Source organism: Martes martes (assembly GCF_963455335.1).
Source record: "Martes martes genome assembly, chromosome: 13".
In the NCBI taxonomy this organism is placed as follows: Eukaryota; Metazoa; Chordata; class Mammalia; order Carnivora; family Mustelidae; genus Martes; species Martes martes.
Window position 1 is genome coordinate 37,698,455 of NC_137901.1, and position 15,022 is coordinate 37,713,476.

Below are 15,022 nucleotides of genomic sequence, written 5' to 3' on the forward strand. Positions count from 1 at the left end.
GATACAAATCCCAAATTTATAGATTTTAGTGTATATCAGTTACTATAGGATTTCATAATAAAATAGCATAAATAGACTTTGTACATATTTTTCAACTTAATAATTTCTTATTGACCTATATAATTTCTAATTCTGTTTTACAAAGGCTAACACGAAATCTTTTTAAAACAAAATTGTAAATAATTCCCATAAGGATCACATCCAAATTCTTATATATTCCATCTAAAAATACGTTAACAGGGATCATTTTAAATAAGTTCTTTTGTTTTGTTTGATTTTAAGGGTCTGTTTGTCAAGCAAAGTAATGGCAAGTTCATTTTTAGTTTTTGAAGTGAACACACCTGCCATATCTCAGTTCATAAAGTAGGGAAAATGATTCAAAATGATAGTTACCATTTAAAATAAGATAAACCATAAGAGAATCTTCATCTCAGGAAATAAACAGTGTTGCTGGGGGGTTGGGGGAGGGAGAGGCTGGCTGGGTTATGGACATTGGGGAGGGTATGTGCTATGGTGAGTGCTGTGAATTGTGTAAGACTAATGATTCACAGCCCTGTACCCCTGAAGCAAATAATACATTATATGTTAATAAAAAAATAAAATAAAATAAGAACACCCAAAATGTCCCAACTCACTCTCCTTAAAAAAATTGTTTTTAATTAGTTGACACAAATGAACTAGAATATGGTTTCTATTGTTATCACTTCAAGAATGGTGTGGGGGAGGGGCACCTGGGTGGCTCAATGGGTTAAGCTTCTGCCTTTGGGTCAGGATCTCAGGGTCCTGGGATCGAGACCCATGTCAGGCTCCCTGCTCAGTGGAGAGCCTGCTTCTCCCTCTGCCCCTATCCCACTCATGTGCATGCCCTCTCTTTCTCTCAAATAAATAAATGAAAATATTAAAAAAAAAAAAAAGAACATGTGGGGGATACTAAGTTACACAGAGAAACGACAATGTTCAATCATTCCTTAATTTCAACAGAATAATTTTAATTTTCAATGGAACTGAAAAGCCAAATTTGTGGAATGTTGACCATATGCCATGCAAGAGTTTGCTCAGCATCCTTCCAACAGAAAAGATTACAGCCATCAGGGTATTTCAGTTACTAACTTAAAAAAACTAAATTCATTTAGCAGCAGATGCCATTGTAAAGGAAGGAAGCTTGATGATGGCATCAAAGTATAAGGTGCTTTTAAATCTCTAGCATACAAAACTGCAGGGTCCTTCTATTGTGAACGTGTTTCTCACTACTCATCAGGAAGGTCTCTGAGTCCATGTTATGTATGCCCGACTGATGTTTTATAGTGCATTCAGTGGGATGCCCGAAGAACATTCTTTTACATGGAAGATCAGAGTCAGAATCACAGTTTGGAAACTGCATTCTCCCACTGTGAATGTGATAAGATGTCCAGCAATGCGCAGAGAGGTTACAAATGGAAGCCACCAGCACAGCAGCTCTAATGATCCATAACAACTTGCACGGTCTGTCTCTGGGATCAAAGGAGAGAGGTCATGGGCATGTATCCATGCATAGAATTTTTTCACAGCCCTTTTTCTGAAACATGTATAGAGCAGGTTATGGAGGGAAGCCTATGTACTTGTTTAGTTTCATTGTCCTTTAGGGCGTTTTTAAAAATGTCAAAGCTTCTGCCATTTTTAATCCACTGAAAACTGTCATCCCAACTTCCAAAATTGCTTAAATCAAAGTTCTCAAATCCAGGCTTTATACTACTTAATCAGCTTAATGAAACCTGACGCTTTTTTTTCTTCTTCTTTTTAAAGATTCTTTCGTTTGTTGTCTCCTATGCCACCCCTCTCTCCTGGTTTCCCTCCTGTTTTTCCAGGATTCCTTCTCAGTGTTTTCCAAAACCGGTTCCTCAGTGATGGGCTTTCTATCTCTTGGTCCTTGCTTTACTTTTCTGTGTTCTCATATGGCTTCTCTTAGTACGCTTATCCATTCCTCTGTCTAACCCAGATCTTTTGCCTCATCTCTAAACTTGTCTACTTGTCTCCTGAACACTTCCATGAGTATATTTCATTAATAATTTCGCAGTCTTGCTACATGCCAGGCATTGTGCTAAAAGGGGAAAAGACACACCATTCATGCCTAAAAGAGAACCCACATGTGTCTCCCTCTGTCTTCAAATCTGTTTTGCAACAGAGTCACCTCCTCTCAGTATTGTAATGAGTTGAATGGTGGCCTCCCAAAGCTGGCTACCGAGAACCTGTGAATGTAATGTTATTTGAAAAAGGGTCTTTGCAGATGTGATTAAGTTAAAGATTTTGAGATGAGATCATCTTGGACTAGGATGGGTCTGAAATCCAAGGACACACATCCTGCTAAAAGATGAGAGAGGAGAGGACAGACACATAATGAAGATGGAGGCAGATGGGAGTGATGCAGTCACAAGCCAAGGAATGCCTGGAGCCACCAGAAGCTGGAAGAGGCAAGGAAGGATCCACCCCTAGAGCCTCCTTCAGAGTGAGGTGGCCCTGTGGGGATTTAATTTTAGACTTCTTGCCTCCAGAAGGAGGAGAGAATACATTTCTCTTGTTTTGAGCCACTGAGTTTGTGGTAATTTGTAACAGTAGCCCTAGGAAATGAATAGAGTGCCCTAATTTATAATTGTCTAGCTGTTGTCCCTCTTCCATTAGACTACTACTCCTTGAAAGTAGGACTGAATTCCTTCTCTATAGCTAACATCTAATACTTCATACGCAGTGGATATACTGCAAGAATGAAGCAAAGGATTTTTTTTTTGTTTGTTTGTCTGACTGGTTAGTATAGAAATAGCATCAATCTGCATGTAATAAAGATTGATGCTCTTCTTCTCTAAATAGTCTTGCTGAATACCTTGGATTCAGCATAACACTTTGTAAGCTATTCCTTTACACAAAAATATTTATCACCTACATTGATTTTTAAAAGTAAACTCCCAAACTGAGGGTTGCTGGAGGGGAGGGGGATGGGAAGGGGATGGGAGGGATGGGGTGGTTGGGTGATGGACATTGGGGAGGGTATGTGCTATGGTGAGTGCTGTGAAGTGTGTAAGCCCGATGATTCATGGACCTGTACCCCTGAAACAAATAATACATTATATGTTAATAAAAAAAAAAAAAGTAAACTCCAGCTTCCTTAGCATGGAATTCAAATTGCCATATTACATTGTGTTAAAACATGAAAATGATCTTCTTGTGAGGAGGGAATCATCTCACAAATATCTCTGAGATCTCTATGTTAGCTCAAAAATATAACTGAGAATACTAGAAAGCTATGTTCATAAATCGAGAATATTAAAAGTTTTGGGGGAAACTCAAAAATTAACAGGTTCAGAAATGAGAGCTGTAGAAACAAAACATGCAAGAGCCTAGGAAAAATCATGATCTTAAGCATTTTGTGCTTTTAAAAATATTACATTTAAAAAATATTTCTAAAAGACAGATCTTTTAAATCTTTCAATTCGATAAGAATTCCCTTATCGAAGTTGTCTTCTTGTTGACTATTCCTTTCAATTTTTATGACTCTTTAATATATATATTTGTATATTTAAAATATAGATGCTTTGCTAAGTCATTTGAGGAAAAAACACAGCAGAGGAGCTCATATGGAGCTATTCACATAAGGTACAGTGAATGCAAATCCATTTCCTTAAAGCAGGCTTCCCTAAATATATCATTCATAATTATGTGTGTTTTGTTTTTAAGACACAAAGAGCTCTGCTTGGTAAACGTCTCTTCTTTCTTTATCTCAGATCTACAGCTGGCAGCCACCACCGGCCCCAGCCCTGCACTCACACACTACTCTGATTAACCCTGTTTGTGGAGGGTCACTGCATTTATGACACAACTACACAGCAACAGAAGGAGACACAGATACACTTAATAGTATTCGTTATTTGCATATAAAATGCTCCAATTAAAAGGCTTGCTATGTATTTGAACAAATGAGTATAAAGCAGCTTAAAAAGCTTAATCCACGTCAATCGAAAATTTTACTGAAAGACAGATGGATGGGAGATAATAAGCATAATTTCCAACTAAAAATACACAAATGAAAGGGCTTTACATTTAATATTCTTCTAGGAGAGTTTTTTTTTTTTTTTCCTTCAATGATAAATAAGAACATGACTTTCACAACAAAGCTAGACTCTTCAAAGATCCTTTGAAAGGATGGGGAGGTGGGCAGAGGGGGAGGTGGAAGGGGGCAGGGCAGCCTTCTTTACAGAGCATATTCATAAGAAGCTGTTTATGGACCAAGAGTAAGTCAAAGAATATGCATAAAATATAAACCAATAAAATATAAGTCCCCTGCATTAGTTTTCCACAGCTGCCATGACAATTGAGCTAAAGCTTGTTGGCTTGAAATGGCAGACATTTATTATAGCATAGCTCAGGAGGCCTAAAGTCCTTGGTCAAGGTCAGCAGGGTTGGCTCCTACTGGAAGTTCTGTCCAAGTCTCTTTGCCAGCAAAGGTGTCTACCACCAATCCTTGGTCTTCCCTGGTTTGAGGCAACAAAATTCCAGTCTGCCTTCATCTTTACACAACCTCTTCCATGATGTCTCTTGACATGTTCTCAGTATTGCGATACCAGAAACTAGACGGCCGCCCACCCTAATCCACTAGGACCTCATCTTAACTATTACATCCGCAAAGACCCTATGTCCAAAGAAGGTCACATTCTGAGTTCCAGGTGCACAGGAATTTGGGGGGTACTATCAATCCACTGCAACCTCTCAGTCTTTGGAGGTCTCATACTTCATGTTGTAACTCATGAGGTAAATGCCCCATAGTCACAGTTGTTTGATGACATAGTTTCTTTTGTGTGTGTGTGTGTGTGTGTGTGTGTGTGACATAGTTTCTTAGTTTGCAATATGCTCAAGGGCACAGTACCTCACTATATCAACTTTTCCTGCATTTAACCAATAAATTTGGGGAAGATCTTTAAAGATAGTATAGAATTTTCCATGCACTCTCAAATGGGCGATTGTCATGGGAACTCTTTTCTAAATCAGTGATCTTGAAAGTTGGAGTGCCTCATAATCGCTTAGAGGCTTGTTAAAATACAGATTTGCTGGGCCCCACCCTCTGAGTTAGACATTTGTATTTTGAACAAGCCCCTGATGATCCTGGTGCCAGCACATGGCGACCACACTTGGAGATTCACTGCCCTAACTGATCCTCAGGTCAGAGTCCCTGTTACTCTCAGGAAGGAAGTCTTTTCCTTCCAGTTCCCTCCTTCTACTATTATTATTAATAAGGTGAAGAGAAATAGAAGACAATGGTGAAGAAAGACGAGGAGGAAGATGCCGGCATAATATATCTATTATTAACTTCTGATGGTGAAGTCTAAGAATACCATGAGGTGGAGTGATTATACCAACCTTTGGCTGAAGAACTATAATTCCTGAAGAACTCTAGTTCCTGAAGAACTATAACCCATATTTGAAGAACAGGGAAGGCTTTTTTTTTCTTCATATTTCCTGAATGTAGCTTAGCATCTCTAAATTTTGGTAGATTTAAGGCAACTTCAGTGCAAAGTAATAAATATTAAATTATGAACATGGTTTACTTTCTTTTATTCAATAAGAGATGTTTGGTGTGTGTGTGTGTGCTTGTGTGTGTATGTGTGCTTGCATGTATACATTTAAAGAAGTTTTTAGTAAAACCGTTGTTGTGATGGGTTTTATTTTAAGAAACAGTTGTTGAATAAATCAGTGTCCTATGCCTCTGGCCCAACAGGTAATGGTTTCAAACTGGTTTTGCAAAAAATACCACAAATATAGCCATATATCTTCACCAGAAGCCCTAGTATATGGGAAGAAAAAAGGAAGCGATAGTAGTATCTTAAAATACAAATAATGATAATTTAGAGAATAGAAAGAAAAAACACATGCAGTTAATTAACATAACTTAAGTTGCCTATAATTGAATAGTTGTCCTGATACAGCATTCTAAATTTTCTCCTACAGAAGTACAAGTAGATAAAAGTAGTTGCAAAAATGAAATTTATTGCTAAATAAAAATCACATTATGCACAAATTTGCCAATATAAGAAGGATTATAGTCATGATGTTGTTATAAGCATCTATGTGTAAGCATTTCGTCTAACATAATAACTACCTGTGGCAAAATTTTAATATTTTTCTATCCGTTATAAGGTACACCAAGAATGGATTCTTTTCTATATGGTTTAATCATTAATTTGTGAGGACATCAAAGCATTTTCAGATTTCAGTAGCATTGTAAGAAAGCCATTAGTTTGGTAGACTCAGCTATAATATTGGGAAGGCAGCAAATACAAAATTTAGAAGAAAAAGCAAGTTCCTTTGTCAATATTTCAAAACACTAAATAGTATAATCTCTTAGTACAGTATATGTTTTAGAAAACGTGCAAATATATCCCTGGAGGGCAGTGGTTTCAGTACTGAGCACTTGTGCAATATTCCTAAAGATCCAAATGACAGGATTTCAAATTTCATCTTAATTTCTTCTTAAGGATGTTAGGAAAACAGAGTATTTTTAGGGACAAGTATTTCATCTTTGAAAGTGCTGCTAAAATCTGTTATTGTCATTGTCATATTTGCTGTGGTATACACTGACAAAATTGTTGCTACATATTGAAGAGAGGAAGAAAAATGTAATTTTTTTCTCTTTTCTGGTATGACCACCCTCTACATTATCAAATGATATATTTTATAACTATCAAATTTATTTTGCAGCTTATAATCAGCATTCAATTCAAATATCTCAAAAATGAAAATGCAGAACTTAACATGTTAAACCAAATACATTTTTGATTATTTTCATTCACTGTCAATGTTTAATGAAAAAAAATATTGTCAAGAGGTTTTACTCAAATTTTAAATTGCTGCAGATTCTCAAGGGCTACTGTGAAAAAGTAAGATGAGTTATATATTCAGGATATTTAGTGTTATCAAGACTCATCTAAATGACCATGAAAATAAATAAAATACAAATGTGGGCTTTATTTCAAGTACTTACAGTAACACTAGCATGCATTTATGCATTTATCATGCATTTAAAAGGAATTCTAAACAGTAAATTTCCTCACGGCCTTAGAATTCACTATAACTTTCTCATTATTATGTTTAGTTAAATATCATAATGTTTCTTTTGGGATTGTGTTCATTCAGTCATTCAACAAATATTCAGAGTGCCTCGCCGTGTTCCTGGCATTGTGTGACGTACTGTGGTTGTAAGAAAAATTAGATGTAGGGCGCTTGGGTGGCTCAGTGTGTTAGGCCTCTGCCTTCGGCTCGGCTCATGATCTCAGGGTCCTGGAATAGAGCCCTGCGTCGGTCTCTCTACTCAGCGGGGAGCCTGCCTCTCCCTCTCCCTCTGCCTGCTACTCCCCTTGCTTGTGTTCTCTCTCTCTCTCTCTGTATCAAATAAATAAATAAAATCTTAAAAAAAAATAAAAATTAGATGTCATCCCTGGTCTCAAGGAGTCTGTTGTCTCCTAAAGAAGACACAAAATCATTACAGTGTGTTAAATTCCATAACATAGTTATATGGAGCACAAATGTGCTAACCAAGAAGAGATGAGTAAGGAAGGTTTATGGGAAGAGGTCACTTAAAAAACCTCAGTCCAGAAAGATTAATGAGAGTCAGTCAGGCAAAGTGGGATTTGGGCAGGGAAAGAAGGCATTCAGATAAAGGGAGCCACCTCTGTAAAGGGTTAAGAGTGAAAAAGAGCAGGGGTAAACGAAGGGCTCTCCTGTGGTTTATTAAGGTGCGTGTCGGCTAGGGCACGATTATAATAATTATAAAATAGGAAGAATTATTTTCAAGTACTATATATATTTTTTTCTATACATATTTTTGGGCTCAGAGCTTGTAATGATGCAGCATTAATCCCAGGTTATTAGGGAAGAAATGAATGGCAAAGAAGAAAAAGGAAGCAGTTCAGCTCTACATAGAATGAAGACCTCTAGAAAGTAGCTCATCTTGTGCAGGAAGGAAAAGTGAAGATGAAACCTTTATTTTTGGTTTCAATTAGACATACTCAACGTAGGATTTAAAGGTCTTCATTATTTGAGCCTAGGTGGAGGAATGAAATTGACCCAGGTACCACAGGGGGAAGTGGCCCCTTCTTTCCTTCTGCATCTCCTATATGGGACACCAACTTACTCTCTTCGTGGTATTAGACATGACATTTAGTTCTTATCTCATACCTCCAAAACACAAATATGTATGCACTAACTGTAGTTTTTAAGTTTCAATTAAAAAAAAATAGAAGACTGTACGCATTTAATTTCCATTTGGTACTTCCGGAATACTTCAATTTTCTATTGGTTTTTTCTCTCCCCCCATTTATCCACAGAACTTGATTCAGTTGCTTACACTAGTTATATTGCAATATAGGGAAAGCAATTAAACAACTGTGAGTTTGGAATTTTAAATAACTTTAAAACAATCAGCTCATTTCCTTTTAGAACTATATCTAATTACTTTTTTATAATTTGCCCTAATTATCTTTACTTTCTCTTCATTCTCTCTGCCTTTGTGGAATCAACTGGGTAACTCAGACTTTACAGGTGTCATGTTATGTATTATTCTTACTAGAACTTAAAACTACCAAACAAGGCTTTGAATTAAATCTCACCATCTTCTTGCTTCTATCATTCTATCACTGTTTCCATGTCTCATGTTCCAATTAGCCAGGACTCATGGTGGCCATGGGTGAGAAGCACACGCAGTCATTCATGGTCAAACTCTGTCAATGACCTCCATCAGTGGTTTTACACTGGCTACTCTTTCGACCTCATCTCCTAGTGCTGCTTCCTCCCTTGTTCAGTTATTATACCTGTCTCTTGTGATCCCTCAATCGAGGGCACGTTAATTTCAGTTTCAAAACATTGGTCCTTAACTATCTCCTGTATGGCTTGGTTCCCAATTTCATTCAGGTCTCTGCTTAAATGCCACCTTATTACAAAAAGACTTCTCCTGACCACTCTGTGTAAAGTATTTCTCCCACTCCTTGCATGCTCCTGTTGCTTTCTCTTCCCTTACTCTATTTTACTTCTTGTGCTCATCCCATGGCTTATTACATATTTCTCTCATATTTATTTATCGTTTTTCTCCCTCTATTAGAATGCATGATCCATAAGAGCTGGAACTAGAATAGCACCTGATACATAACAGACACTTAGTAAATATCAGTTATGTTAATCAATGAATCGAAAATAAGCAAAGTAAAATTAGCAACCACGTCTATGATGTCATGCTGATCTATAACTTAAGGACTTGTTTTGTGTTTGCTTATAAAATGGTTAATCCTGATACACTACTATCCACTAAAGGAGCTCTTTGTTAAATGCATCTTCAAAAGGTCAATGGCCATGTTGGAAACCTGTTCACCTCAACTATAAAAAGTAATAACTGAGGGGCACCTGGGTGGCTCAGTGGGTTAAAGCCTCTGCCTTCTGCTCAGGTCATGATCTCAGGGTCCTGGGATCGAACCCTGCGTCGGGCTCTCTGCTCAGCAAGGAGCCTGCTTCCTCCTCTCTTCTCTCTCTCCACCTGCTGCTCTGCCTACTTGTGATCTCTGTCTGTCAAGTAAATAAATAAAATCTTAAAAAAAAAAGTAATAACTGAGAAATCTGATTTATATTCATTCCTGAAGAAAATGTAAACATAAGGAAGGTAAGAGAATATTAGGTAGGAGGGCTAGGAAAAGACGTTATAAAGAAAGGTATTTAAGCTGAAGGCTGAGACGGAGCCAAGCAGAGTAGCATTGACGACAAATCGCTGAGACAAAGAGAACAACTGGGAAACATTCTGAGTGAGAAAAGAACTTCTGTGCATTTGAGGACACAAAAGTCCAACTGAATGGAATGAGAGCCAACTGCCGCAACGTACCTGTTGAAGAGACAGGTTGAGATCACAGTATTTTGGGTCTTGTAGATGGACATATTTTTGTACCGCATACTAAGAGCAAGGAAAGCCAATGAAAGCCTTAAACTTGGGACAGTGACACACTGTGATTTATGTTTCCAAATGGCATTCTGGACTTTTCGGTTCTAGACTAGATGTAGTAGATACACTTTCCCCTCTTCTTCCTGCTGAGTTCAGCTTAAAACCCTAACCATTACATACAAAAACAAGCATAAGAACACAGGAGAGAAGACAGAGTGGCTAGGATCTTGGAGCCTAAGAAACAATATGGCAGAGGGTTCCTTGGGTTTTCTTTCTGCCTGAGACATCCCAGATTGGGCACTGGAAAAGCCAACCCGGAAATGCCAGCAAGCACAGACCAAAAAAAAGCTCCAATGAAAGAGAAAATAAGAAGGTCTTCTGGATGTCGTACAAAGAGTGTGTTAGTTCAGCAGTAAGACCACTGGATACTACACTAGTTCAGTAAGAGATGTTGGTGACTGGCATTTGAGTGAAGGCTGTGGATATGGCTGGGCAGAGGTGAACACCTGTGGGATACAATTTGGGGACGGAACCGCTTGACTTGGCCCACACATGGGCAGGGTGGAGGGGCAGGCAGGGGAAGGCCCTCATCTGAATGACTCACAACTCTAAGAGTGTGAGTGAGAAATGATCAATCACTGTGCAATAAGATAGGAGCGCTAAAACAAAACTCTTTTGTTCTGAGGGCTGACAGGCTAGATCCATCAAGAGCGTATGAATGGAGTCCAGTCTAGTCTCAGGGTTGATAAAAATACTAACAGCCCAGCCTCAACAGATGGTCTTATATTTCACAGCAAAGGAAATAAAAGATCCATTGCAGCATGGATTTAAAAAAATTGAGTTAATATGGGACTCAAAGCAGTGCCCGAGGAGGGACTCTATTGAACAATACAGAATACGAGCAAAGTCAGCAAAGAAAGCTGTGCAGTTAACCAAAAGTCGTAAAAATAAATATGGTGACCAGGAGGAATGAGTTTAAAATATAACACTGTAGCAAAATGGAAACACTTTATTTTAGAAGGTTGCATCTATGTTTGATTGGGAGCGATACATTCAGAGCTATATTGGTTTCTGCTTCACCTTGAAAGTAAAGAAAGCAAGCTAAATAAAGCTCCCGGGAGGACAATGCAGTGAACCCAAAGAATTGAGATCACTTGACATCTTAATACATTTTAGGTAAACACAACTAGAACAAAACTAGATAATTTTCTTGTTCTTTTTAGCAATGCAATCAATTCGGGTTAAATATTAAAACATATATAGATCCCAAATGTCATTTCTTAGACTTAAAGGGCACCTAAGAATTTAGATAATTTTGATAAATCTGTTGAGAAACGTGCTCATCCATCTGCTCTCCACCCTGATCTGATATAAATACTAACTTGACATCTGGACTCTTTTCTGATAATCCAGCATCTCCTTGTTACTTTATGTGGGAGAACCAGAAAGATCCAGGTTCGTGATGCGTTTAGATCTACACGCCGGAACACACTACAGCAACCAACCAAGCTCATAGCCTTCTAACAGCTACCGTGACACTCTGCTTATTAAACTCTTCGAGAATAGTATCTGGAAAATGCTGGCTGCACAATTTCTGGGGAAACCACCCTCACTCTACCTATTCAGAGAACCTTTTAGTTATGATAGCAATGGCAGCAAGTTCCTTTTTTTTCCCCCTTAGACAGAAGCCTAAGTCAACTAAGGTGGCACTCTAGGATAGTAGAAAAAGGGAAAAGTACACTATGAAAAGGTTTCTGGTTGTTTATCCATCTTCCTGGAGAACACTTGGATTTTAAGGCAGAGAGGGTGATGGGGAACCTCCTTTAATAACACGCCTGTTAAAAAAAATTTAACTGAATAAATTTGAAGATTTAATTGGCTTTATTTATTTTTTCTAACTGGCTTTATTAAGTGATTCACGAATCTGACAGCACCCCATCTATCAAGTACAGTACAACTCTGAGGAGTTGCACAAAATGGAAGGGTTTATTTTAGAGAAAGGAGCTTGGGGCAAAGAAGTTATTAGAAAAAGAAAGGAAAGGATTGTTTCAGGCTAGGACCGCTCCTTTTGGGGGGAGGCAGGGTTTTTATCATTCAGATTACCTCACTGGTACTGCTCTGGAAATTTCAGATTGACTTTTCTAAGGTCACATTCCTTGGGCAGGTTAAAAGTGTAACCAAGTCTTAGTCTGCTGTCATGAGGGGGCAAATGACTCTAAATTGGGATTGCTTTTTCTTTTTGTTAACATACCTAAGGCAACATTTGACATCAGATAACAGTTACTCAAAATCATTTTTTTTAAATGGCTAAAGTTCAAGACAAATTCATTCATTCAGTTTCAAATTATGATTCAAATGTCAAATAAATCAATCATCAGATCAGTTTCAACACTACCCTTTGGGGGACCCCTTTTAAGAATCAACTTTCAAAATAACTACAGTCATTATTATTGGTAATAAGTCAGTAGTTGCTGCAGATAATAAAGGATTTTATCTAATTTGGCTCTAGATTAATGCTCACAGAAGCAAGTAAAGAAAAATCAGCAAAAGGCAAGGAAATGACTATAATGAAAGCTAATAGGAAAAGAAACAAAAAAAAAAAATCTGGAAATAAAATTGTAGAGGACACTTCTAGGCAAACAGCCTTGAGCAGGGGAATGTAGGAAGGGCCCACAGGGACCCCCTAGCTGAATACAGACAGGCCCATCGGGGACCCACCTCAAAATATCCATAGGCCCTAACTAAGCAATGGGTTACTTACAACCAGGCACAGTTACCAAAAAAAGAAGACTTCCTAATGTCCCCATACCTCCTTCACCTTCCCCCTTCTAAAAACAGCCCCCAGCCACTCCTCCTCGCAGACAGCTTCTCCTTTGCTGTCCTGTCCACTGCTCCCTTGCAATGTATTCAATAAACTTCTATCTCCTTTGTTCTGCCAGGGGTGAATCCTTTTACAGCCCACACCACTGCCTTCCAACCCTGACCATCACCTCACATTTGGGGGCCCCCACCTGATTGAGAGAGACACCACAGAGAGTAACCTGTACATTATTTAAAACTGATGAATACTTGGATGGATGGATGACAGCCTAAAGGTGTCTAGTATTAATAAGTGTGTATATCACTTGTAGTGATACATAAGGTACATTGTGCCAGGTTCTAGGTCAGAGATGTGTGCTGGGTACTAGAGAGCCCAAAGAAGGGGCATCTCACTCACTTTAGGGGAAGAAAAAATTTTGCAAAGGAAAAGGTGGCTGAGTGGGGTCTGAATTATAAGTGGGCTGTAATTGTGGGGGCAGAGCAGCATAAGGAGTGCTGGTTCCAAGACCTGTGAGCCTAGGGCAGCGAAAGCTACAGAGGGTCAAGGCTTAGGAATGGGTCCAGGTCCTAAAGGGCTTTGAGTTACCCTGAATCTTTTTCATGTTCTCCTTTAAACCACAGGGAATCCTTCTATGGTAGGACTTAGAGAAGATACTGGTGTGAGACTGACTTTCTAGAGAGATCCCTTTGGGTCCAGTGTGGACAGATCATGGAGGGGCAGATGGTCAGGTAAAGACCAGCACTTCCAAGAAAGAAGGACCAGGCTCTGGCGACTATTCTGGGAGGGGGAGCAGAGAGAACAACAGTCTGAAGAAATTATCAGAAGGCAAGTCCGCAGGAGGGACTCTTAGAGCACATTTCTCCTCACGTGAAAGGGATCTGAAGGGATCTGTGGTGTGACTCACTAAGGTGGGGACAAGGGCTCAAAGAAACACCACAGTGTGATAAGGTTGTAAAGAATTGTCATTAGCATCATCCTCCTGATCACTGCGGAGACTTGATAGGAATCAAGAGTTCAAATACAAAAATCTAAGTGGACCAGAACTTGCTCCCTGTTTCCAATCTAGCAATATCTCCTCCAAGGCAAAATGGTTTTAATTGGCCTGTCATTCAAAAGAACAGAAGGAGAATTACAATCCTCAGGCAGCTCCCTCTATCAACAGCAGGGGAATGCCTCTGCTAAGTTCTGAAGGTATTTTTGCTCAGGGGCCAGTAAAAGCCCTCCAGGAAGCAGGAGGTAGAGCCAAAGATCAGTATTGACTCTAGGCTGGGGAGTTCAGGAAATTAACCTAGTCAGGAGCTTGGTGTCAGGGAAGGGATGTGCCATGCACTTGATCAGATAATAAATATTTGCTTAAATTCTTTGAAATCAAAGCACATGGTTTGATATCTTTTTAAATCACTTGGTACCTTCCTTTTAATTCTGTGTTTTTTAAACACTGAAAGAAATGCTCCAATTATAAAATGCTCTGCATATCGTTAATTATCATCAAGTCTTCTTGAAGTTAGATCATTTCTACTGGGGGAAAAAAAAAAGAAAATAATTCAGCCCAAGAGAGACATCTTCCCCCTTCGGATGGCCTGGTTGAGACGTGGCAGCGACTAGACTCAGGTAGTTTCAATCTTGAACATGAAACCCAGTGTTCCTTCCTGGCTGAAACCCTCTATCCCTTGAAGGGCATAGGGGGTTTGCAGGAATAGGGGTCTTGCAGGAATGTGAAAGGAGGATGCTTACCTAAGGGGGATTAGACTACAAGACTGGAGAAGACCAGATCAAACCAGCCTCCCCAAGGTGGACCCCAGGGCTGACATTTTTCTGACATTCTCCCTCATTATAATACTAAAAATCATGCCCAGTGGTGGTGATTTAACACGCTAATGAGATATGTGATGCATGATAAAGCATATTCTGTCCCCTGCCCTTGCACACCCAATTTTCTGTGTCTCTCTCTACCTCTACAGACTTAGATGTCACCCTTTTCCCACCTTAGCCTCTTTTTTTTTTTTTTAAAGATTCTATTTATTTATTTGACAGACAGATCACAAGTAGGCAGAGAGGCAGGCAGAGAGAGAAGGGAGGAAGCAGGCTCTGCGCTGAGCAGAGAGCCCGATGCGGGGCTCGATCCCAGGACCCTGGGATCATGACCCGAGCCGAAGGCAGAGGCTTTAACCCACTGAGCCACCCAGGGGCCCCCCACCTTAGCCTCTTTAAAAAACGTTCTCTGTCCTTTTTTTGGGAAACCAGCATGAAGAACCCTTTCT

The 15,022-nt window shown here is 39.1% G+C and overlaps 1 protein-coding gene across 1 annotated transcript in view; it reads right to left on the reverse strand.

The window, feature by feature from the left end:
- DTNA (dystrobrevin alpha) overlaps window positions 1-15,022 on the reverse strand; it is a 374,000-nt gene that overhangs the window by 297,125 nt on the left and 61,853 nt on the right. The window lies entirely within an intron of this gene.